Genomic DNA, 20,099 nt, shown 5'->3' with positions numbered 1-20,099 from the left:
TGGTCAGGGCACAAGCTGATGAGGGAGACAGAGAGAGAGAGAGAGAGAGAGAGAGAGAGAGAGAGAGAGAGAAGAGAGAGGAGGAAAATGTGGGGGCTGAAATAAAACAGCCTTCCCTAGAGTTGGGTGCTTTCTTAACTTGTGCCAGGAAACTGGGTCACATTTGCTCATTATGAATTTAGCATGTAGATTATTAGAAAACTTGATTACAAAATCAAGAATCAAGTTGGGCTCAAGACTCAATTCAGCCAACTAATTTAGTAAATTTAGCAAGTTATTTTGCATAGCTGGGACCCATTTCACATCTGTAAATGAGAAAATTGCTAAGGTAACCTTAATAACTACAAACATGTGTAAATAGTAATAAAACCATCACCCCTACTACCAATACAATGAAGACAAAGATGGTAATGAGTGCTAGCATTTATTGAATATTTAGAGGTTTCCAGCACCATGATAAATTACTTACATGAATACTTTTTTCTCACTAATTTTTAAGATATCATCCTATAAGACATAGAAAATATTTTTCTCTATTTCACTTAAGTAGACACTGAAGCTCAGAAGTTTAGGCTCTTGTCCAAATTCATAATATTAAGAATCAAACTCAAGCTTCTCTGGAGTCTATGTGAAATATCAGATAGCTTAGAAACTATGTTTACATACATTCTCTTGATTTCATATGAAGCCTTGCAGCTCTATATATGCATACTAGGAGATAAACTTGATAGGAGGCATCTTGGCTTCATAGTCTTGTGGTCAAAGAGGCCCAATCCTACTTCTGTCTTAGCACAAAGGGAAGCTCTGTGCCACTAGTATTTACATATTTGCATCTTTGCTCTTAAGAAAAACTGGAAGTTTAAATTGACTGTTGTTTCTATCCTGTGCATCACTCTCAAGGCTTCAAGATCATTCAGTGATTGATTTCCACAATGTGAGCAGCAGGCTACCTACTTCATCTCCTGGAGATCAGCGTCTCCTGGGGGACTTGTTCAAAAACATATTCCTGGCCCACTCTAGCACTATTTAATCCAAATTCTTAGAGAAGGGGTCTAGGACACTGCATTTCAACAAAGGCCCCTGGTGATTCCTGGGAATACTAATGTTTGAGAACCACTATGACTGAGAATCATGTTTTATCCAGAGCTCAAATTCAAGGTAATACCTCACCCTCATACCACCCAGCAGACCCTGATTGCCACAACCCTCACAGAGGGTTTTGGCATTTTTCTCATTCTTTGTAGTCTGAACTCTTAGGTGTCTACCCATCAGCCATCCCCATACCGCTTCCTCCTCCTGCCCTGCTTCCTTGAATACAACACCCAGTTTCATCCAGAAGAATGTACTTAGTCATAGAGGATGAATCGTAATTGTTCTAGACCATTGAGCCATCCTTATTCTTTTTTCCAGTGACTGGTTAGGGGTGAGAATGTCATCTAATTCTGGCTATTATGAGGCAAAGTCTTTTCGGAGGACTCTTGGGGGAACATTTTAATTTATCATAAAATATAAATCTACATAGGGGGACAGTCCTTTGCTCAATTCCCTCCCTTCACACTTTGGACACAGACCTGTGATTATGTGACACTTGGAGGTTCTACCTCAATCTTGCAACTAGGAGGTGACAGATGAGAAGCCAATGAGAAGCCAGTATGGTGAGGGTGGCAGAGCAAATAAATCCCTGTGTCCTTGAAGACAAGCTTAGAGCTACCCTAACATTCCTGAGGTCAACTGATTCTAGTCTAATTATATGAATCATAGAAATCTTTTTGGGTAAACCACTTAGTCAAGATATCTCATTGCAGCTCAAAGCATCTTAAGTTTCTCCTTACCCTATATTGCCCTTAAGCATTTCTTTCCCTTTAAAATCAATGTAGAAAAATCATACTGAAGTTTTATTGACCCAGTCTGCTACCTATCATGTGAGAGAGTGAGGTGAAGAGACATTAACATGGCCATGTGACCCTGCTGTCAAATATCAGATGTCCTAACTAAGCTTTGGATTATTCTGGCTTGCGGTAAATTGGTAGTAGGATTCTCTAAACAGAATTGGTCCTATAGAGTAGGGGTCTGAAAACAATGCAAGCCAAGTCTGGTCTACTGCCTGTTTTTGTAAATCTCATTGGGACACAAACATACTCATTCATTTACATATTTTGTATGATTGCTTTTATGCTACAATAGCAGAGTTGTGTTGCTGAAACAGATACCAAATGGCTCAAAAAACCCTAAAACATTTACTATCTGGGCCTTTTATTTTAAAAGTTTGCCAGTCCTTGATGTCAATAATCCAGTTTTTGGTCAAAGAGCAAATCTTCTGTTTTAGATACCAAATGGAAAGGAGACCACAGTCATCCCACTGGAAAAATTAGAAAATCAACCTTTGCTCTCATCAAACAGAAAGGCAACACACTTCACCAAAGGTGTAGACAGAAGTGATAGTTGAAAGCAGAACCGAAATTTTCTCACAGGGAAGAGACTCAAATCTTCCCCAGCCTCTTGGCAGGAGAATGGCGTGAACCCGGGAGGTGAAGCTTGCAGTGAGCCGAGATCGTGCCACTACACTCCAGCCTGGGTGACAGAGTGAGACTCTGTCTCTCCAAAAAAAAAAAAAAAAAAAAAAAAGAAAAAAAAAGAAAAGAAAGAAAGAAAGAAAAAGTATTCCCCAGTCTCTTAACAGGCAGAAGAGTAGAGGATGGCAAAGCTCAAACCTGGATGCTTACCAGAGTAGTGGAACATCACTTGGGAGACATGGGCACAGTCAAGAGTAAAGCTCAATTAATTACTAAGATTCAGAAAAGAAAGAAAGCTCAAGTTGAGAAATGTGGCTTCTAAAACTAAGTGCCAGAAGTAATGGGACTTGGGGAATCAAGGATGTAGGATCAGGTAGTTCAGCCTAATTTTGATGGACTGTAGTTTGTATACCTGGAGTTTCCCTTTAACTTGCTCTTTAAGGATGTCATAGGGCCATCCTGGTGTACAAATAGCTGCTGAGAGATAATTGGGTGGCTGGTGACGTACCCACATTTCTGTGTAGCATGAGAGAGACGATTTGAGCCCCATTTTTTTTTCTTTAGGGTAAGAATCACCAGATAATCTCCTTGTTCACAGAATTATGTAGGCACCTAGATAAATATCTCGTTGTAGGCAAAAGGCAAGCTGAAGTACCTTGCTTTAGTCTTTAAAAGGACACTTATGGCCACTGGAACTACATAAAATGCCTGACTTGTAATCTTGGGCAACAGGTGCACCTCTGAGTCTGTTTTCTAGTCTGTAAAATCAGCATAGGGGGTAGGGATAAAAACATGCAAGGGTGTGCATATTACATATATAAACCCTTGTAACCACTGTCTCCTAAATTATAAACTACTCTGCAAATGAGAAATGTCCCCATTATTGAATAAAAGTACATTCTGATAGGCCTACAGTTGAGTGAACAGTAAAAAAAGATACCATAATTTACCTGTTAAATGGGGATAATTTAGGACTCTGTCTAAGAGGTAGGCAAATGCCATAACAGGCTTTTTCTGCTTAATCTAATTGACACTGAGGGGAATCCTTGTGATAGTAATTAGCCACCAGGTTTAACTTCTTCCAGAGATTGCTCCTTCTCAGACGCAATAAAGGAATACAACTTGCATGCAAGTGTATGCCCATTTTCCCGCTTGCTAGAAGGAGAATGTGCACGCAGCTTGGTCTCCATAAGCTCCAATATTCAGATCAAATGGAATACAGAGATATAGTTCGTGTAAGGTCAGAAATACATTCCTGGGTACTAGGATGTTTGTGGTAGCACTATCTGGAACACTGGAAACTACACTAACACAACAAAACAGTTAAAGGGATACTTAAAATCCACTGAACAGGATGTTTGTAGAATGAGCTACGTGTTTAGGCGGCCCATGGTCTCATGTCCAGCTCAGAAGGAAATAGGTAGTGTCCAGATCATGGAGGTTAGAAAGTCAGTGAGACCAGAGTAGTAAGCAGGGTTGGGGATCTTTGACTCTTGGGCGTAAATGATTTACTCCCTGCCTGATTTGGGGCCTATATCTTTCTAAAGAAGTTCTCTGAAATATTTTAGAATTCATGTTCATGTGCAGGAGCTGCTGGGCTCCAAATTAGACACAGTCTTTAATATAATACATTGATATGATATATCTAAAATAGTCAAACTCATAGAATCAAAGAGCGGCGTGGTGATTTCCAGGGAAATGGCAGTCACCAATTGATAGACACAAAGTTTCAGTTAAGCAAGATGCATAAGCTCTAGAGATCTGCTTCACAACATGGTAGCTCCTAATGTTAACACGAACGTATTGTGCAGTTGAAAATTTGTTAAGATCATAGATCTCACATCATGTCATAAAATTTAAAAATGATGCTACATGTATCAAGTGTTGAACTTGAAGGGTGTTAGCTTGACCCATCCCTTTTTACTTTTTAACACATCTATAGCTTGCTTATATTCATAGTATCCATCCTATTTTTTCACTTGTTAAGTGTTATGACCTTTACTCAGATTCAGAGATTTTCTCTGTTGATGCTTTGTACATGGTCAGATCCATCCAACACTGAATTTGTAGTCACCCTACGTGAAACATTTTATAAGAATGAGAATAAATGACCTAAAACTGAAAGCAAAAGTATGGATAAGTCTTACACATATACGTTGTGCTAAAGAATTCAGGCACAAAAGAATACATACAGAATGATTCAATTACATAAGTGTAATGTACAAAAATGAAAAATAAATACAGAGAAGTATAAAAACAGAAAAAATAGCCCATCATTGGACATTGCAATAGTGGTCACCATCAGAAAAATAGTGACTAGAAGGGATCATAACACAGATTTTTGGGGTGCTGTTCATGTTCTCTTTCTTGATTTCAGTGCACAGATCTATTCAGTTTATAAAAATCCATCAAGCTACACATTTATGAGATTTCCACTTTTCTATATATGTTGTATTTACATAAAAAGTTTTAAAAAATGCATAAGCAGCAAGGGATATAAGACAATCAAGCTCATCAGCAACTCAGCCCCGAACTAGTCATAGCACCTTGGGCAAGTCATTTTACCAGGCTGAGTGCTGGATGCCTTATCTGTGAAAAGATACTAACGATCCTTGCCTCACAGAGTCACTGGGACTATTAAATTGAAAGGAACAACTACATGTAAAGTACTTAGCACAGGGTCTGATACACAGCAGGAACCCAATGCCTGGCTGCTGTTATGATTATGATCCTTCCATTGTCCAGGCTGACACCATTTCAGACTGGATGATCTGATGTCGACTGTAGTCTCAGGTCCATCAAAAGACGCAAACTCCCTGCATGCAGACGGGGGCCCCCAGACTGTGCAATGAAAGCAGAGAAGAGATGAGGAGTAGCATAAGACTAGAAAATAAAGCTGGAAACGCTCAATTGAGGAAGAGATCATTGAGGTTCAAAAAGCTCAGAAGTTGGATTTTATTTTGTAGATGGAAGTTACTGAAGACTTTATGTTTTAACAGAGAAGTCACATGGAGCTGAAACTCAGCCAGATCAGTCTTCTAGAAAGTTAAAAGACTTTAAAACAGAAGACTTGGGGATAAACTTTACCTTATAGAAAGTGTGTCAGGCCTGCAGAAGTCAAAATATGATGATGTTCTTGTTATTATTATCAATATTATAAGAAATAACAACCACTGCAATCGCTATTATTTTAGTGTGCACCTGCTGGGTACCAGATATTTAAAGGTACTATCTCATCTAATCCTTACTCAAAGCACAAGGGGGAATAGTTGGCATTTACCAGGTTCTTACTAAGAGCTAGGCACTCTTCTAAGTATTTTATGTGTGTTAACGCATTTAGTCGCTATGACAGCCCAGTGAGACAGTCACTATCATTATCTCCAGTTTATAAATGAGGATACTGCAGTGAAGAGAGATTCTAAGGCCATACTGCTATCGAGAAACAGAACTGGGATTCAAATTCTGGCAGCTCAACTCTAGCGCCCATCCTTATGCCTATTATGTTATGTCAACATCCTAGGTATCATTATGCTTATATTCTTAGGGACTAACAGAGACAACAGTAAGATTACTTACTCAGAGTCACAAAGAGGGTGATATAGTTTGGATATTTTCCCCACTCATACCTCATGTTGAAATATAGTCCCCAGTGTTGGAAGTGGGGCCTGGTGGGAGGCAATTGGATTATGGGGATGGATTTCTTATAAATAGTTTAGCACTGTATTAGTCAGGGTTCTCTAGAGGGACAGAACTAATAGGATAGATGTATATATAAAGAGGAGTTGGTTAAGGAGTATTACATTCACATGATCACAAGGTCCCACATGGGCCATCTGCAAGCTCAGGAGCAAGGAATCCAGTCTGAGTCCCAAAGCTGAAGAACTTGGAGTCTGATGTTTGAGGGCAGGAAGCATCCAGCACAGGAGAAAGATGTAGACTGGGAGGCTAAACCAGTCTAGTCTTTTTACTGCTTTTTATTCTGGCCGTGCTGGCAGCTGATTAGATGGTGCCCATCCAGATTAAGGGTGGGTCTGCCTTTCCCAGCCAACTCACTCAAATGTTAATCTCCTTTGGCAACACTCTCACAGACACACCCAGGATCAATCAATACTTTGCACCTTTCAATCCAATCAAGTTGACACTCAGTATTAACCATCACAAGCACCATCTCCTTGATGCTGTACTCAAGATAGTGATTGAGTTCCTGTGAGATCTGGTTGTTTAAAAGTGCATGGCACCTACCCCACTCTCTCTTGCTCCCGCTTTCATCATGTAACATGCCTGCTCCCTCTTTGCCTTCCACTGCAAAAGGAAGACTCCTGAGGCCTCCCCAGAAGTAGATGTTGCTATGCTTTCTGTATAGCCTGCAGAACCATGAACCTAACAAACCTCTTTTCTTATAAATGAAACACTTTAGGTGTTTCTTTTCAGCAGTGCACAAATGGCCTAATACAGAGGGAGAGACCCTAGTTTGCTTGATGATAACGCTTATGATCTTCATTACTATCCTGTCTGCTAAAGGCAATCATTTCTAATCATGGCTGGGAACAAATGAAACCTCAGTCAAATGTTTTGGGAATGAAAAGACAGCAATAACAATCTGCTCATTTATTGAGCACTTATGTGCCAGGAAATTTACATGTTATACATGTTTAGAGGTAGTTTGCTTGTTTGCTTGCGTTAATTAACCCTTACAGAAATCCTATGAAGAAGCTGCATTTTTTTATCCCTGTTTCACAAATAAGGAAACTGAGTTTCAGAGAAGTCACAAAAGTAATGAGTAAGAGATCCAAAATTATATCTTATGCAGCCCAACACACATACAAAAATATTCTTATTACTCCACTAAACTTCCTCCCAACAACAAGAGAGCTGGTTCCAGAATCCTGATTCCCTCCTCTCTCTACCCCCATCCCCAGTGAATTCTGCACTTACTGGTGTCCTGGGGCAGTTTTAAAAGCATTCCAAGTCTTCACCACTACAAGGAATTCTCAGCTAACCTTTCCAGCATAAGCTGCAGCAGCAAATTCCTTCCCAGGTTAGTAGAAAGCCTCAGGGCACAGAAGAGCAGGTGCTTGCCTGACCCAAGTGTCACCTGCATCTGATATATCTCATTAGCCTAGGGGAGAAACGCAGTCTGGCCTGCTCTTTCTCCCAGATGCAGTCTGGTGCGCCAGAAGGAAGAGCCAAAAGCCTGCTTGTGAGGGAGCCAGAGTGGCTCCTGAGAGCATGGGAAGGGCCTGGCTCCCCCTATGCGCACCCTCTTGAGTGCATGGACTCTGTTCTGATGTAAGGCAGCCACTGTCCCAGCAGTGTGGCTATGGCCAGCCCTGGGCTTAGAAGGAGCAGCTTCTTCCATAGCAGCAGGTGAGAGGAGTCAAAGGCTCCCTTTCCATAAATGTCTTCACTTTCAGTCCTGTCTTGGGGTCTGGAATCCTCCCCCATATACCAAAGTGTTTAGGTAAAGCTCCTTGTATCAGTCAGGCTTCAAGTACAGAAGTAGCAAAAGCAGACTAAAGAAGCCGAATCACTAGGACACACATTCTCACACAGACACATGCACACACGCACACACGTATCTCTCTCTCTCTCCACCCCCACCCCCACCCCCACCCCACCATAGGAAAAGCCAGCAGACTGGAAATGCTTGTATAGAAACTTCAGTTCACTGTTGGATTTCCTCTCTCTGAAAAACCTTAGTCTTGCTCTTAAAGTTCTCAACTAATTGCATGAGGCTCAGGTTATGAAGAATACTCTCCTTTGAAATCAACTGATTGCACATGTTAACCACGTCTAGTAAATACCTTCATAGAAGCACTTACATTAATGTTTAATTCTGTACTTGATCATATAGCCTAGCCAAATGAGCACTTGGCACATAAAACATCACACTCTTCATAGTATAATGGAAAGGCTACCAGAATAATGGTTCTGGCTCAAACTTTCTGTTATCTTGGTGTCTTAATCTGTTTCTCTGGCTACAACAATATACCTGAGACTGGGTAATTTAAAAACAACATAAATATATTGCTCACAGTTCAGAGACTGAGAAGTCCAAGATCAAGGTATCCATAGATTCAGTGTCTGGTGAGGGCCTATTCCTCATACATGGCACCTTTTCACTGAATCCTCATGTGACAAGAGAGCAAGGGAGTTTGCTCAATCCTGTTTTATAAGGGCACTAAGCCCACTCATGAGGGGAGAGTCATCATGACTTAATCTTTTCCCAAAGGTCCTACCTCTTAACTCTATCATACCAGATATTAGGTTCCAACGTATGAATTTGGGGGAGACATTGACATTCAGACCATAGCACTTGGGGAAGTTCTTTCTTCTCTCTGAAACTCAATGTAAACTTCTGTAGAATAGGTGGAGTAAAGAAAGTAAAAAATGAGAAAAACCTGAGAGTTGTCTTTAGCTATTTTGAAGTGTGTGTCCTGGAAGGAATACTTAGGCTTGTTCTACGGAATTTCTGAGGGCAGAACCAGGACCATTGTATGGAAGAAAAAATTCAAGCTGGGCACGGTGGCTCACACCTGTAATCCCAGCGCTTTGGGAGGCCGAGGCGGGTGGATCCCTTGAGGTCAGGAGTTCAAGACCAGCCTGGCCAACATGGTGGAACCCTCTCTCCATCAAAAAATACAAAAATTAGCCAGGTGTGGTGGCAGGAACCTGTAATCCCAGCTACTCAGGAGGGTGAGGGAGGAGAATCTCTTGAACCTGGGAAGTGGAGGTTGCAGTGAGCCGAGATCTTGCCACTGCACTCCAGCTTAGGCAACAGAACGATACTCCATCTCAAAAAAAAAAAAAAAAAAAAAAAAGGAAATTTAGTCTTGATTAAGGAAGTTTGTCTCACAATGAGATTCCATTATGAAAGGGCATACTTTATTATACACTGACCTCCTTGCCTCAGAAGAAGTTCAAACAGCAGTTGAAAACAAATTTATTTGGGGAAGAACAATGTAGAAGGCATTACATTTTAAACTAGATAAACTAAAAAATCCCTTTTAGTATCATTATTCTTCACCACTAGAAAGGTTTGTCTTCTTTTCTCCCTCTGGAACCTCCTTTCACCCAAAGTTTGTCAACTTACTGTGCTGTAGGCAACATAAAATGTAAGCAAAGCCTGGGAGTAATATTACTAATTAGCGCCTATCAGATGCATTTGCCAGATTTATTCATGAGATTAACTGTCCATACCAAGGTAATCTCTTAAATCAGTTTAGATCCTTTCACTCAGCTGACACTGAAAGATGAAGCACAGTAATATGTTTTTATTTGGTGTGTCAAGTAAAGCATACACCGGTAACTGTTGTATGCAAAACATTGCTTTGTATAGAGATCCAATATGAACTAGGAAAGCCCCTGGCCTTGGGCTGCATGGTTACAGAGTGAAATACATGGAAACTTTTAGTAGATGTATTAAAAGAAGATTACAGGACTGTGGCATAGGGAGAGATTAATTATGATGAAGATAAGAAAATACAATTTTTTAGATGGGAAATTTGAGCAGAGGCTGAGATGGAAACGACTTGAACAGATGGATGTTCTGGATAAAGGATTAAGGATGAAGAGTACAGATTGGTAGAGTCAGGGTCTCAGAAGTGTTGTTAAGCCAGACCTAGACATGGGGGTGATGCCCACATGGTGCTAACTCTTCAGGAGTTCAGTATGCTCAGAGGCATGGCTGTCCCCACCTAGATTTCAAAGGATTCCTCAGAAAGCCTCAGGGGCTAGACAGAGAACTACCAAAGGGGCAGGCTGCAACAGAGAGCTTTTACCAGGGTTATGTCTAAAGTTGTGAAAGCGAGGCTGCCCCAGAGACCTCAGAACCGTGCAGCCACCAGCATGCAACACCAGCCCAGGAGAGCCAGTGAAAGAGAGAGATTACAAAGGCCATTGGAATAATGATTACATGGTTTTTAGAAAATTGGAAAAGATGATGGGGACCAAAACAAGCGAGAAGTTGAAGGAGAAAATAGTGACAATTTCCCTTTTTAGGAAATTACCAAGGGACAGACTTTTTATTAGGCTTTTCCTTGCTAGCTTTGCAAACCTCCTATTTGAAGATGTCACCGCACATCTTCAAAGGACCAGTGGCCTGGTGGAGAGTGTGTTGGCTTCACTATGTGGCCTTGGCTATCTCTCAAAGCCTTTGTTTCCCAGTCTTCAAGATGTGTATAACATTCCCTGCTCTGAGGGCTGGCATGGATGCTGCTTTGCAAGCTGTAAATGGCTATGCAAACACTCAGGTACTCAGGGATGGATCGTGCAGCTTTAAACCAAGTCAACAATCAGCTATATGTTGCCATCAAGACAGAGGCACCAGAGTTGATACAGAGCCTGGTGACAGAGACGTCCACCTTGAGGCCATCAAAACCTTGTGCTGGTTGTCTGTGGAGTATGGCAGCTGCTCAGATTGTTCAGTGTGAAATTTAATTTGGGCTCCTGGGTGAGCAGGGAGGAGGGCGTGAAAGATATGACACTGGTTAATTTCATGTTTTACAGGCCCAACAACCCAAACTTACATTTCTCAGTGAAAACCGAGAACCTGCAGGCCACTGCATGCAATGATATGCAGTCCAGGGGGAGAATGAAGATAGAGAGAGGAAAAAAAAAAAACATAAAGAATATATCATTTCCTGAAATCAAATAAACTCAAAAACCTTCCATTCCAATGGATTAGATTGACAGGCAGAGAGAGAAAGGCAAAAGAGGGTTTCTTTTAACTCTTGCCAATACTTTTACACATAACTGCAAACATTTCTATGCTTGGCATTCAAAGGTCCTAGCCTCTGCCCCAGTCCATATTTCCATGGCCAGATCTGGTTTTATCTTGCTCTCACTCAAAATCTTTCCATGCCACCTGGTATACAGTGTAAAACCTAAACTCTTAAGTGTAGCAAAAAATGCCTCCTATTACATTGTCCCCCCGTCTCCAGAGTCATGTCCTTCAGCTTTCACTCCCACCCAACCCCTTCTCGACCAGCAACATTCATTAGTGGGTTTCCAAATCTGCGGACTCCTCCACCTGTCTCTGCCTTGTATGTGAAATTCCTTCTCCCTAGAATTCCTTTTACTTTGGATCTCCCCCGGGTTTCAGGGAAACACAGGCAGTATCAGTAACAGCTAAGAGGGAAAATTTTGGTATCAAGTAGATCTGATACTGACTTCTTGATATACACTGTATACTGACTTCCCACATCCTGCCTACTGTCTTCGACAAATTGCTTAACTCCTCTGTGAGTTTCCAGTTGTCTTCTTTTTATGAAGGAGAGAATGTCCCCTACCTTTTGTGGTTATTATGGGGATTCAGTCAGTTAATACATGTGAAGTATGGAGCACAATGCCTGGCACAAAAACGTACTTGGTGAATGACTTATTTTATTATTAATTTAACTCATATTTTACTATGACATCTCCCTTAATCATCACATGAAAACTTAGGTATGTTTTCCATGAATTATCCAATTTCGCCTAGAATATGACTAATTTCTGCCATCATTATGTCATACTGTACGCAATAGTCATTTGTGTGTTCCCCTCCCCACCATCAGGCTGTGTGAATGGGTGCATAGAATCAAGTTTGGTTATCTCTGTATGCCCAGGGCTTAGTCAAAAGCCCAACACAAAATTCATACTTGATCGATGGATGAATTAATGAATGACAAAATGAATGATTAATCACATGCATGGATCACCCTTGAAGGCCCAGATCAAGTGTCAGCCGTCCTGGGAAGTCTTAGCTGATCCTATCAGTAGAACAAAATGTCCTGTCTTCTGTGTCATGGCTTTTTTCCAAAATCCTTACCATGTCATGATCCCATTGTGAGGTCCACACGGAAAGCTCCATGTCTTATTAATCTCTATGAAACCATTAGCACAGGGCTTAGAACTTGGCTTAAAATTCAACATAGGTTATTTTTCTTCTCTGTCGTCATTCTTTTTCTTCTCTTCACTATCACTATTCCCAGGGTGGCCAATATTTGGGATATCATTAGGGTCAGGATGGACGAAGGGCATGCCAGATGCAGGGGCAGTCATGTGGCTGGATTTAGTGCCCAAATGACATATACACTTGCAGTGTGGAGCAGGAGTCCCTGGAAGATTGTCCACTGGCGGCCACAGGCAATCAATATTCAGGAGAAGCTGTAAAAGAATTAAGAAAGCAGAGAAGACCTTTACTCATGAGTGAGAAGGTCTGTGTCAGCTCATGAGCAATATCTTGGGACTTGTTGGTTCTTCTGAGGAAGCTATCAATTGACTGAGAGTTTTGAAACAAAGAATTAAGTTTTGAAACCACTCCAGATAAACAAATCTGGAGTTAAAAATAACTACTGGATTTGTGCATGTATATTTGGAACTATTTGTAGATTGTGTTTGTACATGAAACAAAATATGTGTGATACAAATTTAGTGTGCATTTATTATCTGTAAGGCACTGGGGTAAACACTTTACTATGTATTAACCCTCTCAATACACACCACAACCCTATAAGGTAGATATTATTATTCCCACTTTAAAAATGAGACTCAGATACAGTGAATAACTTGTTCAAGGTCACATGGCTAGTAAGTAGTAGACCTGGATTTGTACCTTATACAGTATAAAACCTAAACTCTTAAGTGTAGCAAAAATATCAATTCTGGAGTCAATGCCAGGTCAGTCCCTTGCTGATGTCATTCGGCCCCATTTGACAGAAAACATGGCATGGCAGGTGAGGGTTGGGGAAGCAGCAGAAGGTATGAAGTGTGTGTTGCATTGGGGACCGGTGTTCATTGATAAGTGATCGGCAAAGCTTATCAGGAGGAGTCCGTTGACATTTACCTCCTTTGATTTGTCCTCACACACTAGTACAGAAAGGTGTATAAGCCCATCCATCAGTTATGATTTCCAGATATCAGAATTGATATTGTCATGAATATATAGGAGATCTGGGGGTGTTAAAAATAACTGAGAACACACTGGGCCTTTCAGAGGGTGTAGGGAGAGGATGAGGAAAAGTAATGGGTACTAGGCTTAATACCTGGGTGATGAAATAATCTGTACAACAAACCCCCAGGACACAAGTTTACCTATTTCACAAGCACTTGTACCCCTGAACTTAAAAGTTAAAAAAAAGAGAGACAAAGAAACGGAGCTTCAAAGAAAATAAAAGAAATAACTGAGAGACTTGTGTATGTGGTGTGCTTTATAAAAACATACTCAACAGGCATTTATTGAGCACTCACTACTTGTCACGCCCTGTGCTAGGTTAATTGGGGGATAACAGGATAAATAGGACATAGCACTCTTTCAAGGAGCTTGCCAGCTGGTGAAAGAAAGGATAGACCAAGGCTGGGCACAGTGGCTCATGTCTGTAATCCCAGCACTTTGGGAGACCAAGGTGGGCCAATCACTTGAGGTCAGGAATTCGAGACTAGCCTAGCCAACATGGTGAAACTCCGTCTCTACTAAATATACAAAAATTAGCTGGGCATGGTGTTACATGCCTGTAATCCCGGCTACTCAGGAGTCTGAGAAATGAGAATCGCTTGAACCTGGGAGGTAGAGGTTGCAGAGAGCCAAGAGTGCGCCACTGCACTCCAGTGTGGGTGACAGGGGAAACTCTGTCCCTGCCCCCCCCAAAATAAAAGTTGGGGGGTAGACCTAAACAGATATTAAGGAATTTATTTCAGTTTAATAAACTCATTTTTACCATTGATTCTGTTCTAGGTCCTTGGTAAGTAAAAATGGATAAGACATAATCTATACTTTCAAGATACTCAGATATTATCAGGCCACAGCAGTTTTAAAACAAACATACCAAGTGCCGCATGATCATTTAACACTAAATTCCTCACAATATAAACCCGAAGCCCCCTACATTGATCCTATTGCATATCACCACAACCTCTAGTGACTTTATCTTTTAGAAGAAATGTCCTTCCAAATGGGAATTCTTGTCCTCAGTGTCTACTCCAATAGTTGGGACTACTCTAGGTTCCAACTCACTGAACTTGCCTTATCTGATGTGGTTAACCAGGCTGCTATGGAACACATTGGTTATTGTATCTGCTATGCCCAATCTCCCCTTCTAAACAAAACTGCCCCATGAATAGTGCCCTTCTGTTTGTAGGTAGATGTACTTACTAATTGGACTATGCATAGTCACTTGATATAAGAAGAATCAGTTCATTGGCTGGTAGTGAAGCATGAAATAGCTTGTCCTGGTAGGGTGACCTGAATCCATCAGATTTCTCCTTTGAGAATTGAAACCAGAAGGACAGAAATAATTTGGTTCATTGGAAGCAAACAGAGAAACTAACTAAACAGGTTAATAGAAGAGTACTTGAGTGCTCCTCAGAAGGCTGAGTTGTCCGCATCACCATATTTTCTGCCATCTCTGAGCTGGGATAGTCAACAGTCCCTGGGGCCCCACTGTGGATTCCTGAAGAAAGTCCCCAGGCTTGCATAAGCTCCAGTGGCTCCCTCTCCCTGGAAATCATAACTGATGGATGGGCTTATACACCTTCCTGTACTAGTGTGTGAGGACAAATCAAAGGAAGCAAATGTCAGCAGACTCCTCCTGATAAGCTTTGTTAATCACGTATCGATGAACACTGGTCCCCAATGCAACACACACTTCATACCTTCTCCTGTTGCCCCAATCCTCACCTGCCATGCCATGCTTTCTGTTGAATGGGGCCTAATGATTTCAGCAAGGCATGATTTACTGACCTGGCGTGATTTACTTTGGAGGTTCATGCTTATAAAGACAGTAAAGGCACTTTTCAGAGGGATGTGTAGCAGCAGAACACAAAAGTATACCTTGAACATCTACTGTAGGCTATGGATACAGAGAAGAAAGGTTGCCCTGGGGGACCTACTAGAGTTATGACAGAAACAGCCTTATAAATGGACAGTTCCAATCTGGGATGCAAGGGGCTTGGGTAGAGGAAGCACCAGGTACTGGGCAGGCAGTAAGAGTCTACTCACTTGGCTTGGGGAGGAAGGAGAGAAGGATAGTGTGTATGTGTGCATGTCTCAGAGTTGGTCAAGGAAAGCTCTGCAGGACGTGATAGATGAGCTAAATTTTTAAAGAGAAGAAAGAGTTTTTAAAGAAAAGGATGAAAGGGGGCCAGGGCATTCCTAGAGATGAAAACAGCATATACAAAGACTGGAAGTTGCAAGACAGCATGGTTTCTCTGAGAGCAGCCAAGATGAGGCTGCAGAAATGAGGCTGCAAAGATGGCAGAAGAGAGCCTTAAGGGAACCTTATTTTCCTGAACACTATGGAAGGAGGACTGATTTTAAGCAGGGAAGCTGCTGGCTAGTCTTGTGGTGTCATGGAGCCTGGACTGGGGTGAGTATCGTGGTAAAGCTCTGTGAAACAGCTGCAAGTTTACAAAGAAGGGACTGACTTGATGGCAGATGGCACATGCACACTTCTTCCCAGGGAGGGAGAGGCATATGACCTCATGTGACCTTGAGGTCAGCCAGTCCTTTGTTAAAATCTCCACCATGCCCATGGCCTGACTCTGTCGCTATGGGCAGGGTTTGTCATGTCTCAGAGCTTCCACTGCATCACCTGTAAGTCAAATAAGCAGCCTTGGGAATATCAATTGCGAAAGGCCTTGATGTATTTTATGCTGTCCATTATTTATTGGTTAATTGTAAGCAGGTGACGTTGGGTAACTGAGTGCATGTGTGTAGATGGTGGGGGGTTGTGCAGTTCTGTGGGTGAGCCTGAGTAATGGCTGGAGCCCCAGGTGTGTCTCAAAGGTAAGTGGCAATGCTCTCTACTGTAAAACTGCAACCACCTGCTCTCACAAAAAGATCTCAAAGACCAGCTGGGGCTGACTCCATTCTGCCCTAAGTTCCCCTCATTAAGCAGGGGCCTCAGGTGTAAGCAGGGCCTGTAGGCTTCATTGGCATTTCTGTTCCTACAGTCGCAACATTTTTTCAGAGACCGAGTCTCCTCAGAACCGCCGTAACCTGCAGCATGCCACCATCCAATGCCCACATCTTCTGACCCACTTTCTGCTGGCTTATTCTGGTGACAGAGAGCTTAGGTCCCACCCCAAGAGCTTGTCTCATCTCTCTCCCTTCCCTGCTCCTATTCACCCCACCCACACAGGGCTCCCCTAGTGGTTTGTCTGGTTTTGTTTTGAATGACATGCTCCTTCCTTCCTCCGTCAGGGCCTTTCTTCACTTACTGTTCCCTCTTTCTGGAACATTTGTTCTCGTTCACTTCACCCAGCTGAGTCATACTCATCTTTGATGCCCCATTTGTTTATCCCATCCTCCCAGAGGCCTTTCCTAACCCCTCACCCCTGATGGTCTGACTAGCTTATCCTAGTTATACACTGTGATAGCTCCCTGCACACCTCTCTCACCACACAAAGTTGCTTATATAATATATCTTGTGATTGTTTTTGTTTAATATCTATCTTTCCCCATAGACCAGTGATTGTCAACATATGGTGTAATTTTGCTTGCAAGGGACATTTGGCAATGTCTGGAGACATTTTTGGTAGTCACAACTGAGAGATGCTATTCCTAGGTAGAGACCAAGGATATTGCTAAATACCCTATGATACACAGAATAGTCTCCTCAACAAACAATTATTTGGTCAAAAATTCAATAGTGCCACTGTCGGAAAACCCTGTCATAGACTGTAAGCTTTATATGGGCAGAGATCTTGGCTGTCTTGTTCATAGCCTTATGTCCTGCATTGGGCCACAAGCACCTTGTTTGATTTATGGGTGATGTTTGAGAAGAATCTGGTCATAGTCTTGTGCGTAAATCCATGTTTATGCACCCCTCCCTTCCAGTGGCCACTTTTTTCACATACAGGACCTCCCACCCTAGAACTGTGATTCACACATAAAGGTATGCCATATATGCACACACCTCCTATTAGGTAGTATATAATTCACCTCTTCCTCATCAAATAAGTCTCCTTAGTAGTTACTACCCATGCCCATTTGCATCCAACACCCTCTCACATGTGTTTTTATGTGTATGTGCACCCACATAGAGGTCTGGCACACTCACTTGTACCTGTACCTCTTCTTAGCACACACATCAACTGGGCAGCAGAGGATTTCTGTTTTATTGCAAATAAAACAGGCTGAAATACAACAGGTATGCACACACACAAATGCACACACGTACTAGCACAGAAGGTGATGCGGGGAGGTAGCGGCAGTGGACTTTACCTCCCTGTGGTCCATCCTAGCCATGGGACTGTAAAATGTGTGCCATCAAAACTAGATCTGAGACCAGACATCAAGCAGAAGTATCAAATCCAACTCCTATTAAAACCTCTCTCTCTCACAGACACACACAGACTCACACACACACCCCTTTACAAATTTTCTCATTAAAACAAGAAGTCAAACTGCAGAAAATAATTTTAATCAACATCATGCTAGTGCAGGCTGAGGGTGAAATAGCATATTAATGCTTTTATCTCTGCTGGGGACATGGCTGACTTCACCATTGATTCCATTCGAAGCCGCACCCCAGGTGTGTTCCCATAGCATTTCTGCATTAAGCAGCTGCGAGACCAGGTCTAACATCTTTTATTATCTCGGCAAAGCTGCACACACTGAGTGGTGGGGCCATAATAAAAAGATCCAATACCCCATTAGCACAGCTAAATATTTGACTTCTAAACTCAAGTGGAAAATGAAACTCAGTGCCTGGAGAGGAGCTGGTGAGGGGTTGCAATGTCTGGGAAGAGAACCACAATTCTTTCTTGTTTTATAGCACTTGAGGTTTACGATGCCTTGTAGATGCATCTTTTCACTTAATTTTCACAACTGCTACCTGATGTAAGCATTATCATCCCTATTCATAGGTGGGAGAACTGAAGCTTGGAGATATGAAGTGACTTGTCCAGATGATTGGCCCTTAAATCCGCATGGCCTGACTCCCAAGCAGATGTGGTCTCTAAGGTACATGGTGCAGTAGTTTTTGATCCATGTTGATTCCCTTTTCTTCTGCATCCTTTGGTTCAGATGCTCGGTGTTAAATAGACAATTTTCTAAATGAAACTATGATTTTGGCTTCACATTTGGGAAGAAACTATCTTCCTTCCTTTGCTCACTTCTTGCCCTCCTGCCTTTCTTCTTTCCTCAATCCCTTCCAACAAAAACATATTGAAACCCACCACCTCCTATGTGCCAACTCTGTGCTGAGTGCTTGGGATGGAGCAGTGACTAGGACATATGATGTCCCTATCATCATGGATCTTCCCTCTAGCAGAAAGAATGGACTAACATTTCTAAATCATAACAGAAAATGATGAAACCGAGAAATGCAAGGGAATGGAAAAGTTGAGAGGATCAAGAAGGATGGGTTATGGAAATTGCCCTCAGACAATGACATCAAAGCCGAAATTCAGTTAGGACTCAGTCATGAGAAGGGGGGGGAGTGTGCAGATGGAGGGAATTCCTAGAAGAAACAACATGTACAAATGCTCAGAAGTATAAGAGGACATGCTGACTTGAGTCACTGAGAGCGGTTTATTATGACTAGAGGGTAAATTGGTTGTAAATTGGCCAGTAAAGTAGGCAGTGGCCAGATCTCCAAGGGGTTAAGGCATTGAGTTAAGAGGCTGTTATGCTAATACAGGTGAAAGTTGAGAGTTGCTATGGGAAAGGATAGGACTTTTTCAAGCTTTAATGTGTAAACAAATTACACCTAGAGATCTTGTTAAAATGCAGATTCTGATTCAATAGGTATGGGATGGAGACTGAAATTCTGACTTTCTAACAAGCTCTCAGGTGATACCCAAGGTGTGGTCCACAAACCACACTTGAATAACAAGGTCTAGATCTGTGCTGTCCAATGTGGTCACCACTAGGTGCATGTGACTAATCCAGCAATTGATATGTAGTTGGTTCAAATTGAAATGTAATGTGAGTGTAAAGTACACATTTGATTCTGAAGACCTAAATAGAAAAAAAAAAATGTAAAAATGTCTCATTAGTTTTTAATTGTTTGTATGTTGAAATGATACTATTTTGGATATATTGGATTAAATATAATATAGCATTAAAATGAAGTTAACCTGTTTTCACTTTTTGAATATGCCCACGAAATTAAATCACATCTATTGATTATGTGCTTACCTGTATATTGGTTTAAATGAAATATATTATTATAATTAATTCTACATGCTTGTTTCTACTTTTTAAAATGTGGATGCTAGAAAAGGTAAAATTACATATGTGGCTCTCATTATCTCTCTACCAAATCGCCCTTCCTTGAACTGTCTCTCTGCCACGGTTAATTTGTTCACTGTTTCTTTAAGACAGGGCACTTTCCTACTCTGAAACCTATGTTCACTGCTTCCCCTTCTTAGAATGACCTCCTAGCTATTAATACTAGTCAACTAATTCATCAGAAAATGTTGGTTTGCCTGGAGCAGGGGTTCCTAACATTTGAATCACCAGAGGAACTGGTGACCTAACCCTAATTGGTTCTGCTTTAAATACTTTACCTGCAGTGACTCTAATGTGTATTCAAGGTTGAAGATACTAAAAAGGAATTTAGACTTAATCCAACCCTATTTTTTAAATGACTAAACCAA

At 41.6% G+C, this 20,099-nt stretch overlaps 1 long non-coding RNA gene across 1 annotated transcript in view; it reads left to right on the top strand.

Annotated features, from left to right (window-relative positions):
• LOC140713089 (uncharacterized) overlaps positions 1-19,360 on the top strand; it is a 53,469-nt gene extending 34,109 nt beyond the window's left edge. The window contains exon 5 of the long non-coding RNA XR_012094951.1: positions 18,363-19,360. This is a non-coding gene — a long non-coding RNA (uncharacterized lncRNA). The remainder of the gene's footprint in view (positions 1-18,362) is intronic.
• Positions 19,361-20,099: the final 739 nt, after the last annotated feature.

Source organism: Chlorocebus sabaeus, chromosome 12 (assembly GCF_047675955.1).
Source record: "Chlorocebus sabaeus isolate Y175 chromosome 12, mChlSab1.0.hap1, whole genome shotgun sequence".
Taxonomy (NCBI): Eukaryota; Metazoa; Chordata; class Mammalia; order Primates; family Cercopithecidae; genus Chlorocebus; species Chlorocebus sabaeus.
Note: the sequence above shows the minus strand (reverse complement) of the source record. Positions and strands in the feature narration are given on the sequence as shown.